The sequence below is a fragment of the Lontra canadensis genome, unplaced genomic scaffold, assembly GCF_010015895.1.
Source record: "Lontra canadensis isolate GAN:19392208 unplaced genomic scaffold, GSC_riverotter_1.0 scaffold32, whole genome shotgun sequence".
In the NCBI taxonomy this organism is placed as follows: Eukaryota; Metazoa; Chordata; class Mammalia; order Carnivora; family Mustelidae; genus Lontra; species Lontra canadensis.
In genome coordinates, this window is record NW_022631026.1 from 9,578,004 (window position 1) to 9,590,931 (window position 12,928).

The window sequence follows — 12,928 nt, forward strand, 5'->3', positions numbered from 1 at the left end:
TCAAGTTATAGGAACTTTGCATAATTTTACCAGTCTTTACTGCTTAGGTTCACATAAATGAACTGCCCTCTATGACGCCTGCTGGCTAGCTAAAATGACCTTGGGGAAATGTATGTTGTTCATACATCTTATCTTACCTGTGGGTATCAAAAGGAAAAAGGGAAGTTGAACTGAGTTCAACCCTTGAGTTGTTTTGGTCATTCCAAATAGAGTGAAAACAGGATAAATTCTGGGGAAAATGACCATTTTGCACAGTAATTAGTTTCTGAGATGACAAATGAGGTGAGATTGTTCCTTTCCAGCATTATAAACTTTCTGGGCTTCAGGCATCAGGTGGCCTGGTTGGCCAGGACCACAGCGAGAGATTGCAGTAATAAAGTCAGGGAGAAAGAAAGGAAGATTTCCCAAGAGGCAGATTTCCATGGAGAAACCCGGAGGCATTTAGGGAAACAAATTATTCCTTGCATCTGGGGCAATGCTTCCCCCCAAGGCTGGCATGCAACTCAGACCACCCTGGGCTAAGATTGAGCATTTGCCATCATTTGCCCTCTTATGCTCATTCCCCTCCTCTAACTTTTAACATTTTTTTTTTCTCACTTTTCTTCCTCGCCTGCTTCTTTTTTTGTCAAATAAAAAGTTAAGTAAAAATAGTAATAAAGATAAAGTAAAAAGTTGTCCAGTTGCCTCTTTAGAAAAAAGGCCATTATGAAACACTAATATGAATTAATAGAGACGGTAATGATGGCACCATATTTTTGGACACTATTCCGGTGAGCTTTTGGGTTTAAGCATTTATTTCATTGTCTTTCTTATTGCCCAAGGGTGCTCAGATAGCCAGTGGAAGAGCACTGATTTAGTATTTAGAGATCTGGGGTTGAATCACTAAAATCAAGTGACAGTAGGAAATTATTTAAATTTTTTAAGAGTTGGGATTTTCATCTCTCAGTTACAGTATTTTGAATTCCGTTGCCATTGTATTGCTCTGAGGATTAATGTAATTAATTTCGATAAAATCACTACTAATCTCCTCACGCCCCCCACCCTGAAAACTGATTTGAATTTGCTCACTCATGTGAACTTCCCCCCACCCCCAGCCCCAACACACACAGGATTCATAAAAGGCAGAAAAAATGAACAAATCTATTCCATGTAAGAGCTAACCAAGAGCTTATAGTCTAGATCAGGGAAAACTAACCGTGATCTGAAGTCAGTCACCGCGATCTGCACAGTTACTACAGACGTTAAATCATGCTTGGACTAGTCTAAGATACAAGATGAAAAGGAGCACATGGTCACTAGTAAAATTATTATTTTTGGGGGCACCTGTGTGGTTCAGTCAGTTAAGCATCTGCCTTTGGCTCTGGTCATGATCCCAGGGTCCTGAGATGGAGCCCCACATCTGGCCCCCTGCTCAGCGGGGAGTCTGCTTCTCCCTCTGCCTCTCCTCTGGGTGTGTGCTCACTCATGTTCTCTGTCACCATCTTTGTCTCTCTCTGTCTCAAATAAATAAATAAAATCTTTAAATAAATACATAAAATTATTCTTTTTTATTCACCATTGAAGTTTTCTGAAGAAGCAAAATTTGGAATTTTGTTATAATTTTTGTACACACAGTGTCCTCTACTGTGGCCTTATGGTATTCTACAATGTCCTGATGTGTAACCCTATTTAAAGATAACGTCCAATGGAATCACATCATATCCATTACTACCAATGACCAATATTAGATGTTTTTATTTACTTACCAGAGAATTGCAGCTGACTGGGATATGTGGATTATCTCAGATCCTAACTATATTTGATTATCTGTTTTCTCATCAGAATTGTGAGAAACAAGCAACTGATAGTACAAATGAGAAATATTTTCTGGAGGGGGAAAGGTGGAAAGAATGATAAAATACACTCCTCAGTCTTTGGTACGTAACTGATGCCTAGGACTTGGACTTCACCATTTGATAGATGGACACTTGAGTGATTACCACTACTGACTCTTTGACTTAGAGAATTTTCTTTTAATGTGTGTTTCGAATACACTGACATCCTACAGTGGAATCAGAGAACTGGAATTTCACAGCACATACTTCTGAGATCCAGGGGAGTACAGAAGTATTTATTAAACATGTATTCAAAGATGTTAAAAATGAAAGCAGTTGTGCAGCACACGTAAACTACAGTACAGCACGAAGACTGCGGCATCGTCTGTGTGGTTTATCACCCTGCCATGTCTTTCTAAAAGGCACAGCCTGAGTACCAAATTGGCTCAGAGAAAAGGAGGGAAGTAACAATTGCAATCACTCTACTTTTACAGAGTCAGTAAAAGGGATAAAACAGGCACAGAAAAGACTTCTATTCTTGATGCCGAGCTACTTTTAAATAGAGTTATTCTTGACACTCTGAATGAAAAATAAAATCCATCAGAGGAATAAATATTCAACAGGAGGAGAACCCAAATATTCACAAGATAAATAAGCAGCAAGGCACCGGAATGTGCTCTCTTACCAATGGGGAAAATATCATTCTGCACTTTCTGGGGGTTTCCTTTCAATGTCACCATAGTAATGAAAACCAGTTTCAGGGAAGCGAAATTAAAAGCTAACTGAATACCAAAGCCCAGAATTTTATTCCAAGACATTTTTAAAGCTATAATAGTTGACTTAAGAGGCCACTAAAACTTACTGCCTCATTTTTGTAAAGTAGTTTGCTTTTCAAGGGAAAATAATTGCTATATGCAAAGAAAATGTGCCTTAGATTCCAGAGAATAAGGTTGTTTCTCTATGAAGGAATTAATATATATGTTACATATTTCTTTTGGCACATAAACATCTGTTTTCTATATACAAATGCACTTCTCCAAAGTAAATAATAAAACTAATGTGTTCTCTTTGTTCCCCCAAGAGGATGAATAGAGAAAAGAACGGGAGTCTTGCCTTCTTTCTCTGTTAGACTTTCATGCCTCATTCGTGGGGTTTCTGTCACGAATCCCTCTATTGAAACTTTCCGTCATACTAACAGGATGGAATCTTTCCTTTGAAATTCCACAGATTTTCCCAGTGATTATTCCAAAGAGCTTCTTTATACCACTAATCATGGCTCTCGGGCAGAGCTTTGCCTTGGAGAGGCAAGGCTCTTGAAGGCAGAGGCTTTCATGCCAGAAGTGTGCTTTTGTGCATGCCAAGTACAGAGGCGAGCAGTGTAATTAAGCGTGGCATGAAGGAAAACCCAAGTAACCTCCACCTAACTAAGTCGTGAGAAGAGGAGGTCTCCCTTTTTCTCTCAGGGAGTTCCTTTTTCAGACTCCTGATATTATTCCCCCCCGCCCCCTCAGCAGATCGGTAATAGGGTCACCTGGTTCAGAGGAACAGTTTTCCCCTTCTTGGATTCTGAGGCTATAAGGACTGGGATCGTGTTCCCTTCCTTCCTGGATGTGTCTGTCCTCCAATGGAAATCGTCTACTTCCACTTGACAGTTTGTATCTGAGGGCTCTGGGGAAAGGCGGGCAGCTTTCTCCAAGCCACTGCAAATCCACTGCATCCTTCCACCTAAGCAACTGTTTATCTACTCAACTTCTATTTGCATAATGAAATGAAAGAAAACCTCTAAATGATGCCTCCCTTAGTCACAAAAATCTGCTTCAAGGTGATTGCTGCTCTCCCTCGTGCGCATAGAAGTGACCAGCATAATTATGGATCCTTAGATAATCACAAATGGCGGTTTGGGAACCATACCTCTCCTCAACTCCCAGTGTGCAAAAACAATAAACTAACACTATGTAAAAAGTGTATGTGGTTCAAGGAAGAGACAGTGAATTCTCTCCTTTATTACCAAAGGAACAACTGTGTTCCACGTATGTCTCTGACCTTCTCTGTGTGACTAACTACTACCACCCATCTCTAGGTATTAGTATCTGAATCTGTCATGTAAAGAATCCCAGTGGAGCTAAATTACATTAAGTTATTATATGTCAGCAACACAATATTTTTTGGACTCTGAATGTTCAAAATATATAGGTTGAGCACCAAACAAATCAAATCATGATCATCAGGACAGAATTGCAGATAAAGTCCCACGCAAACACTGTAAGGTCTGTCTTGCTTAAGTACACAAGATTTGACCAAATTATACATCTGGAGAATAGCAGGGGTAGAATTGTAAGTCAGGGTTTTCTTTGGCCAAGCCTTGAGCTCTTCCTACTTCAGTTTTGCTATCCACAATGACTGCATAAAGATCCAACTGGATATTGCTTATGACAGGAATTTTCCAAGTAAAGATTGTTTTTAACATTTCGTGTATAAATGCTACTAATTATAATAATTTTGACACATTCTGTGTCGTTCACAGCTCTATTATACACCCTGATCTGCATGTCATTGGAGGAAAATGTGTTATTTCCAATGTAGTAGGAAAAACATGGGCTTTGGAGCATATTGCTAGCTAGTTAAGCTCTTTGAACTTCGATTTCATCATCTGTAGAAACACTTGCAGCACTCAGAAAGAAATTAAGTGAAAAAGTGAGTGCAAAATGCCCAGCATACTCTGCACAAACTTGCAGCTCTAGAAAGGTCAGCTATATCTTCTTAAGTTAAGAGGAAATGTTCCTCTAACTCAATTTTGCAGAATATTAGAACTGGGAAGAACTTTAGCGATAATCTAGCTTAACTCCTTATTTTTCCAGAGGTGGATGATAAATCCCATAGATTTGATTTGACTTTCCAAAGGTCACACAAACAGATTTAAGAAGAGGATTTTGTATCCGATTTGAGATCCTTTTCTGTGCCCAGAGTAAGGTGGCAATGCTTGATGACCATCATGGTCTGGAATTTAGAGAATCTACATTGAACCACCCTGAAAAGTGAAAAGGTGTCATTACTAACATGAATTAAATTACTTTCACTATAAAATGTACTGCGTCTACTTATATTCTTTCTCCAACACGTTCTCACATTGTGCTAAGAAAGTTGAAGAGTTGAAACAGAACAGATACTATACAAATATTATAAAATAATTAGGAAATTATTATAAATGCATGTTTATAATGAGGCTTCATCTCAATACACGTAACTCTGAAAATTATGTTTTAACAAATTCTTCCACTTTCCAGAACACCAAGTAACCAATTTTTATCAGTAGATTGCATTATAACTTATCTTCACCTAAATCAAGTTAAACCCATGTTCAAGACTTTCTTTCTGCTCAGACTCAAGCTAGGAAACACTGAGACAGGGAAATAGGAATTTCTCTGTAGAAGAATTACTAAAGAAATGGCAATTTATTTTGATGGATAGTCAAGTTTATTCACTATTAGTTTTCCTTTTATGGGCTTATAGTACTTTCCAATGAAAATAATTAGGAAATCTTTCCTTTGTCTTGTTAAAATTACCAGACTGATTCTTCAGTTACACAAATAAAGCAAAAATGGATGCAACTAGCATTTTGCAGGGATTAGGTAACCAAGCCTTTTGCCTAAAAAGTCCTAAAAATGGCAAAATAAGTGAGGCGAAGCCGTACCTTTTAATACTTACTGATCTGCAGAGCGTCAGTTGGTCAGAGGTTAGGACATTTCTGTAGACACAGGAAGTATTTTAGGGGAGAAGTCCCCAAAGCTTTACTCTTCTTTCCATGTGGTAATATGCATGATCACTTGTGTTCCTGAACCTTGTGAAGTCTCAGGCATAGAGTAGACACTCAGGAAAGGCCAGTTTCTCGACCTGCATCACTGGACGTTACTCTTCTATGATCTCCAACGTGTGTGTTATGAGAATACTTTTTTGGACCAAGGGCCCCTGACCCTGCTTACTCAGGACCTCACATAAGTACCTGTTCTAACTGGACTGATTCGGTATGTATTCTTTAATTTTGCTACTTTACGTTAAAAATGTTCAGCTTTACCATAAATTCTCTGCTAAGCATGGGTTCTTACCTACTTTCTTTTGAAGCTTTTCTTCAGCTTCCTGAACAAAATCACCTTATTCTATATGCTCCAGCAGGAATTTCCGACAGCTCAGTATGACACTGACCTCATTCAAGAAGAAACTTACTAGTAACTCATCCCTGAGAATATATCACCTTGGTATAGAGTTAAAAAACTTTTCTACCGCTGATGTGGAAATCAATCAAGATTAAAATACAAAATATCTTAGAGACCAACTATCTCCACAGATTTCATATTTGTATTGTAGAATATTTTTGTGAAAGGTTATTTGTATGTAGTTTTACACATTTTATATGTAAATGTGCATAATAGAAAGAGGACTTATTCATAAGTAAAATTAAAATACTATATGCAATGCCATGTAAAGTGACACTTATTTAATAAGAAAGTATATAGAAAAATAAGGTCATTTTAGTGAATATGTAATTTTGAATTGGGACATTTATGAGTGTTACAGTATTATAAAGCCCATGACATACTAATTATTTCTTGGTTTTGTTTTGGTTGCCCAGTATCAGTACAACTCTGATTTGCACATTTAATAAATAACTGTACATAGTGACAATGTTTGATTAACTAAAGAATGCAGAAGAAATCTTATTTTGTTGTACTCAAAAAAAAGAGTGTCTTAGTCAGTTGGGACTACCATAACAAAATACCTAGACCGGGAGGTTAAACAATAGAAATTTATGTTGTCACAATTTTGGAGGCTAGAAGTTCAAATTCAAGGTGCCGGCATTATTAGTTTCTGGTGAACACTCTTTCTGACTCACAGATAGTTAATGTTCTTTTTTCTATGTCCTTAACATGGCAGAGAGATAGAGAGCAGACTCCCTGATATCTCTCCTTATAAGGGCAATGATCCCATCAAAAAGGTCCCACCCCACCCTCATGACTTCATCTCCCTAAAGTTCCATCTTCAAATCCCATCACATTGGGCATTACTGTTTCAAGATGAATTTTAGTAGAACACAATCCAGTCATGCAATGTTTAATTAAGCAAAGAATGCAGAAGAGATTTTATTCCATTACACTCAAAAAGGAGTTAATCCAGTATTTGCTCCACGATAGTCACAAGATGTAAAAATTATATTGTAACATATTTAAACATGCAATTTTCCAGTGTTTGTTTGTTTTTTTTTTTAATAGTTAAATGTAATTTAGAAATGAAATTCAAGTCACAATTGGTACCCCCACAGAAGTACCTCTGCTGAACTCTGGGGAAAACTACCTTGATACTCCAACTCATTTATTTACAGAATAAAAGAACTGTAGCTGAGGGAGAAGTAAATTTGTTTATATAAATAAGGAGATAATAGCCAAACTAGGACATAGACCTCAACATTCCCGCTACTTTTCCCATCTCACTTTCTCAATAAACCACTATGCAATTAGATTCATGTGAAAATGTATCCACTCGTCCTTCATTTTAATCAATTGCTTTATCAATGTCTTTCTTGGGAAAGGCAATCTAATTGAAAAATAAAGAAAAGTCAATCTGTATAAAGACAGCTACCTTAATTTTATTTCAGTCTACATTTTCTTCACTTAAGATGCATCAGTAAGGGAAGTGATGGTGTGAATCCAGCTGTGGCATAAGACAAAAAGAAGAAAGAGTGAGAAAGAGAAAGGGAAGAAGGAAGAGAAGGGAGATTGATGACATGTAGATGTCCAGTAGCAGTTAAGAAATACTATTTTAGAACTATTTTAGAAATACTATTTTAGAATACTTTGATACTTGTCCTATTGTGCTAAATTCTGCAAATTATATTTCTTGAAAATACATCATAGTAGACTAATGCTGCAGATAAATGTGCCATTCATTGTTTAATCATCACTTGTAGTTACTAGGTAGTTACAAAAGACATTGACATAGCAAATCAATTAGCAGTGAAATTATTATGTAAAATCTTTGTCATTAATTACTTCAATGCCAAATAAATCCAGAATTTTTGTCCCAGAGGATAGCATGAACACTTGCAATGATTGCCCACTTATTTTGTAAGTGCTAGCAAGGCTTATGATGGAGACGTTGACAGGGCAACAGCAAAATAAAAGATCCAAAGACAATACTTGCTCTTTAACACTAAGTAAAAAACAAGAGTGTTTCAAAATTGGTCAACACAGTGCGTCGAATGGAGTATAAGTCAACAGAAATTTAAATACATCCCTACTGTATCACCCAGACATTCCACTCCTGTTTACCAAAGAAAGCTGAAATCTTATTCTGCACAAAATTGAACATGAATGTTCATAGTAACTCCTTTATAATAGCTAAAGTTGGAAAGAGTCCAAACATCCTACAGCAAGGGGCATATGCCTACTGCTCAGCAATACAAAGATAGTATCTACTTAAAGCACAATCTAACAGACAAAAATTAAAATAATTAGGATTAGAAAGAAAGCATACCACAGTAATTAATATACAATACATGATTTTTATGTACAATTCTAGAAAATGCAAACAAACCTGTATTGAGAGATAATAGGTCAGGGGTTTCCTGGGAATAAGAAGGTAGATGGGTTAAAAGACGGGTAGGTTGTAAAGAGACAGGAAGAAATTTCAAGAATGATATGTACTCATCATAATTTTAGATATGAGTTTTGGGGTATAAATATGTCAAAACTCATCAAAATTTATCCTTAAGTATTTGTATTTTATTACACATCAGTTACTACTTGTTAAACTGCAGAAAATTAAAAAAAAATATTTATCTGGCACCTAATGCATGCTACATATTGGATATATAAAAATGAATTGATAATATATAAGCCCTCCCTCAAATGGTAGAGTCTCCCACAGGGTCTAGTACAGTAATAAACATGTTGAAAAGTCTTCATCTAATTGCTTTTTAGAAGGCTGACCCTTATAATGGGCAGAAGGCAAGGAAGCAAATTTTTAAAAATAATAGTTGAACCCAGTGCTCTCTAATTATCACTTCAACTTTACTAAGATGTCCATTGTTCTTCAAAAAAGTATACTGTGATTAATTAGAAAGCTGAATGATAAATCCTAGAGTGATCACAAAACTAAACAAAATAAAACAAACAAAAAAACATAAAAAAGTATTAAGAAGCCAAGAATGAAAATAAAATGGAATCTTAAAAATTTAAAGAATCCAAATGCAGGCAGATAAAGGGGACAAATTGATCAAAGAAGATTTGGAACAAGGAGAACAGGCAAAATGGTAGATTTTAGTCCAAAAATACTATTAAACGAATAATCTTCTAATTTAATCACATCCAAACATGAACTATAACAACACCCATAAAATAAACAAAATTATCTGAAACTGCCTATAAGCCTAAATGTAAAATGTAAACATATGAAATTTCTAGAACAATACCTAAAATATATTTTGTACCTTTGATTTAGGTAAAAAATTCTCAGAAAGGGCACACACATACACACATATGCACACACACAATACACACGTACACACACGCACATACTCACAGAGAGAACAAACTGGCAAATCTGACTTCAACAAATTAAAAATTTCTGCTATCTAAAATTCAGTGTAAGAAAATAAAAAGGAGAGGTATCTGGGTGGCTCAGTGGGTTAAGCATCTGCCTTTGGCTCAGGTGATGGTCTCAAGGTCCTGGGATCAAGCCCCGCATTGGGCTCTCTGTTCAGTGGGGGGTCTGCTTCTTCCTCTCCCTATGTGTGCTTGCTCTCTCTCTCTCACTCTCTTTCTCAAATAAATAAATAAATAAAATCATTAAATAAAAAATAAAAATGCAATTAACATACCTTCTGGAAGAGAATATTTGAAAAATACAATCATTAAAAGTCTTTTATGCATAAAGCATGAATAACATTCAACTCAATAATTTAAAAAAATTAAATGGGCAAAACTTTGAACAGACTGCCTATTGTGCACAGGTGCCCACAGGAGCACTCAATTTCAGTCATTAATGAAATGTAACTTAGAATCACAATGAGACACTACTACCTATCAATGTGAATTTGAATGGTAGTACTAGTTTCCTTAGGGCTGCCTTAATAAATTAGTACAAATTGGGTGATCTAAAACAACAGAAATGTATAATCTCCTAGTCCTGGAGGCCAAAAGTCTGAAATCAAGGTGTCGACAGTGTCGGCTTCTTCTAGAGGCTTTAAAGGAGAATCCATTGCATACCACCCTCCTGACTTCTGGCTGTGGGCAATTCATGGCATCCCATTGTTTGTAGATGCATTTTTGCCTCTGTCCGTGCCTCCCTCCTCACATAGCCATTCTCCCTATGTGTCTCTCTTTGTTACCACTTCTTTTCATTTATAAAGACTTCTATTCTAATCTAGTATGATCTCATCTTGAGATTTTTACCTTGTTTACAACTGCAAAGACCCTTATTCTCAATAAGGTCTCATTCTGAAGTTCTGGATACACATATCTTTGGGGAAACCCCAATTCAACTCAGTACGAATGATTAAAATATTTTTTTTTTTTTAAGAAATGAAACAACCCGGTACTGGTGATGATGGAGAGAAACTTGGTCACTCTATACATTGCAGGTGAAAATGCAAAAAGGTAACCTACTTCAGAAAACAATTTGATAATCTGTAAGTGTTAAACATCTAGGTACCCTTTGTACCAGCAATCCCTCTCCTCAGTATTTATTTAAAAGAAATGAACACCTAGTCACACAAACCCTTGATGTGAAATTTCATAGTGTGACTTTATTTGTAATTATCCCAAACTGAAAATAAACCCCATGTCTCTCAACTGATAATTTAATAAACAAAATGCTGTGCATCATCAAAGGAAGGAATAGTTCTCAGAAATAAAACAACTAGTTTTATAACAAAAGAACTAGTGATATATTTAAGTCTCAAGTGTATTATGCTCAATTACAGAATCTGGACTCAAAAGGCTACATACACGCTGTGCAACCCCATCGCATGACCTTCTGGAAAAGGCAGCAACAGGACAACAGAAAGCATCTCTGCAGTTACCAGAGACATCACACCAGGTTGAGGGGGGAGCATCAACAACAAAATGCCATGAGGGAATTTGGGGGAGTGAGGAAGAATGTTCCACATTTTGATTATGGGAGTGAATAAACCTGATAAAAAATAACAAATGCATGATTTCAGTGAATTTGATCATCGTTTCAATTGCAGAAAATAAGAATTTCTTATGTCTCTTCTAATATCTGAGGAGTAGGGAATGAGGGAATCAGATATGTCAACTGACTTTAAAATCTAAGTTAGCACGTTCCACATCTCTGTGCTGCTCCAAGGATGCCACAGATGCTAAGTCAGGTATTTGCAATTGTGTCACACAGGAGAAGGAAAACTGCTGGGCCACCTGGGGTCTCAATCGTCACAAAAGGGGGCTGGGGAGAGGGAAAAGAAAGAAAGAAAAAAGAAAAAGAATGTCACCAGGTGCCCTTCATCTGAGAAGGATATCCGTGTGATTTTTCTCCTTACATCAAGTTGTCTGTCCCTCACACTCTCACACAAAGAATGTTTTCATGTTACACATGCGCAACCTGACTCTATGTCATCAGGCCCACCAATAAGTGAATATTCTGTGGGTTCCAAATCCCACGCCAGTGGTTACAGAGTGAACAATTCAGCCATACCAGTTTTTGGACAGCACAGACAGTCTTTTGACGCCCTTGTAATATTCTCAACTCATTCAGAGTACTCAGAGTTTCCACATAATTGGAAGTTGTTTGACAACGGGACCAGGATTGGATTTTGCGTATTTCCTCATGCCTTGCTCCTGTCAGCCCACAAACATACATTACCAAAACACATTTATGGTCCCCAAAACACTAGTCATATAAATTCTACCCGTGTTCCTAGTAAGTAAAGTATTTGTTTATCCAGCTTTATCAGCAACCACATTCCCCATCTGACAGCATCTGTTTCTCAACTCATTCTGGAATTTGAGGGGGAAAATTATCACCTCAAATCTCATTTAAATTCCCAAGTATTAAGATGAAAGCAAAGGCACATTCGTAAAGGAAAATTATCTATAGTAATTAGCTTACTGTCTTTTCCGATAACATGGAACTACGAGGAAAACATCTGAGTGACGAATACAGCCTCAGAAGAGGTAGACTCAGAAGACATCTTGTTTTCATTCCAGTAAGACACCACTCCAAAAGATGGTCCCTGTGATGGCTCAGAGTGGAACCCAATCCAGAAATTGTTGAATTGTTTTATAGTATTACAATTTTGATAGACTGATACCATCCAGTAGGTAAGAGAGAGTTAGGAAAGCACCGACTTCAGAAGAACCTTTGGGGCTTTCACCTCCTTACACCTGATGCCATCATTTCTTCATGGCAGGTAAGTCCAGATTTTTTAGAATGCAGAAGAATGTCACTTACAGGATAAGACAAGAAATCTCATTCTCATCCGTAAATCTGTAAATCTCATTCTCCATCTGTAAACGAGAACTCTAACAACCACAGCATTGTTGGGGGGATGAAATGTGGTAATACAATTAAAACAGCGTAATAATGTACAGGTTATGGTACAAGTCTGTACTTAACAAAGTGTGTCCTCCAGACAGGAACAGGGCTCCCGGAACTCTGTTGTTTTCACAGACCTGACGGACTATCAGAGGTTTCCGGGAATCTATCTTGTCATCGTCAAGTGCCCCCCATGCCAACCATCCTTCTTTTATCTTTCGTTCCTAAAAAAGATCTGACACTCAAGCAAACAAGTGTTCATAGTATGTTCAGCCTTTGGATACAACATTTTAAACAGTGCATGAAACAACCCTTCACTTGCAGAGAGTAGAAAGAATGTAAACAACAGGCTGCATTTAATGGATGTGGCAGTGGGCTGAAGCGGGGCCCGCTGAGAGCCTGCGGATAGACATGGCAGGAGATTCCATGCTCTGTGGCCACCTGCCAACCACCGCAATCTGCCCCTGCTCAGCACTAGCCCACAGCGCTCGTATGGTCCCAAAGGGAAGGGAAGACGTTGGGAGAAATCACTGAACTCCAAGAAAAATAAAATTCAGCTGGATAATAGA

At 37.2% G+C, this 12,928-nt stretch overlaps 1 pseudogene; it reads left to right on the plus strand.

Moving 5' to 3' along the window:
* Positions 1–11,949: 11,949 nt before the first annotated feature.
* Positions 11,950–12,928, plus strand: part of LOC116873269 — a 113,397-nt pseudogene continuing 112,418 nt past the window's right edge.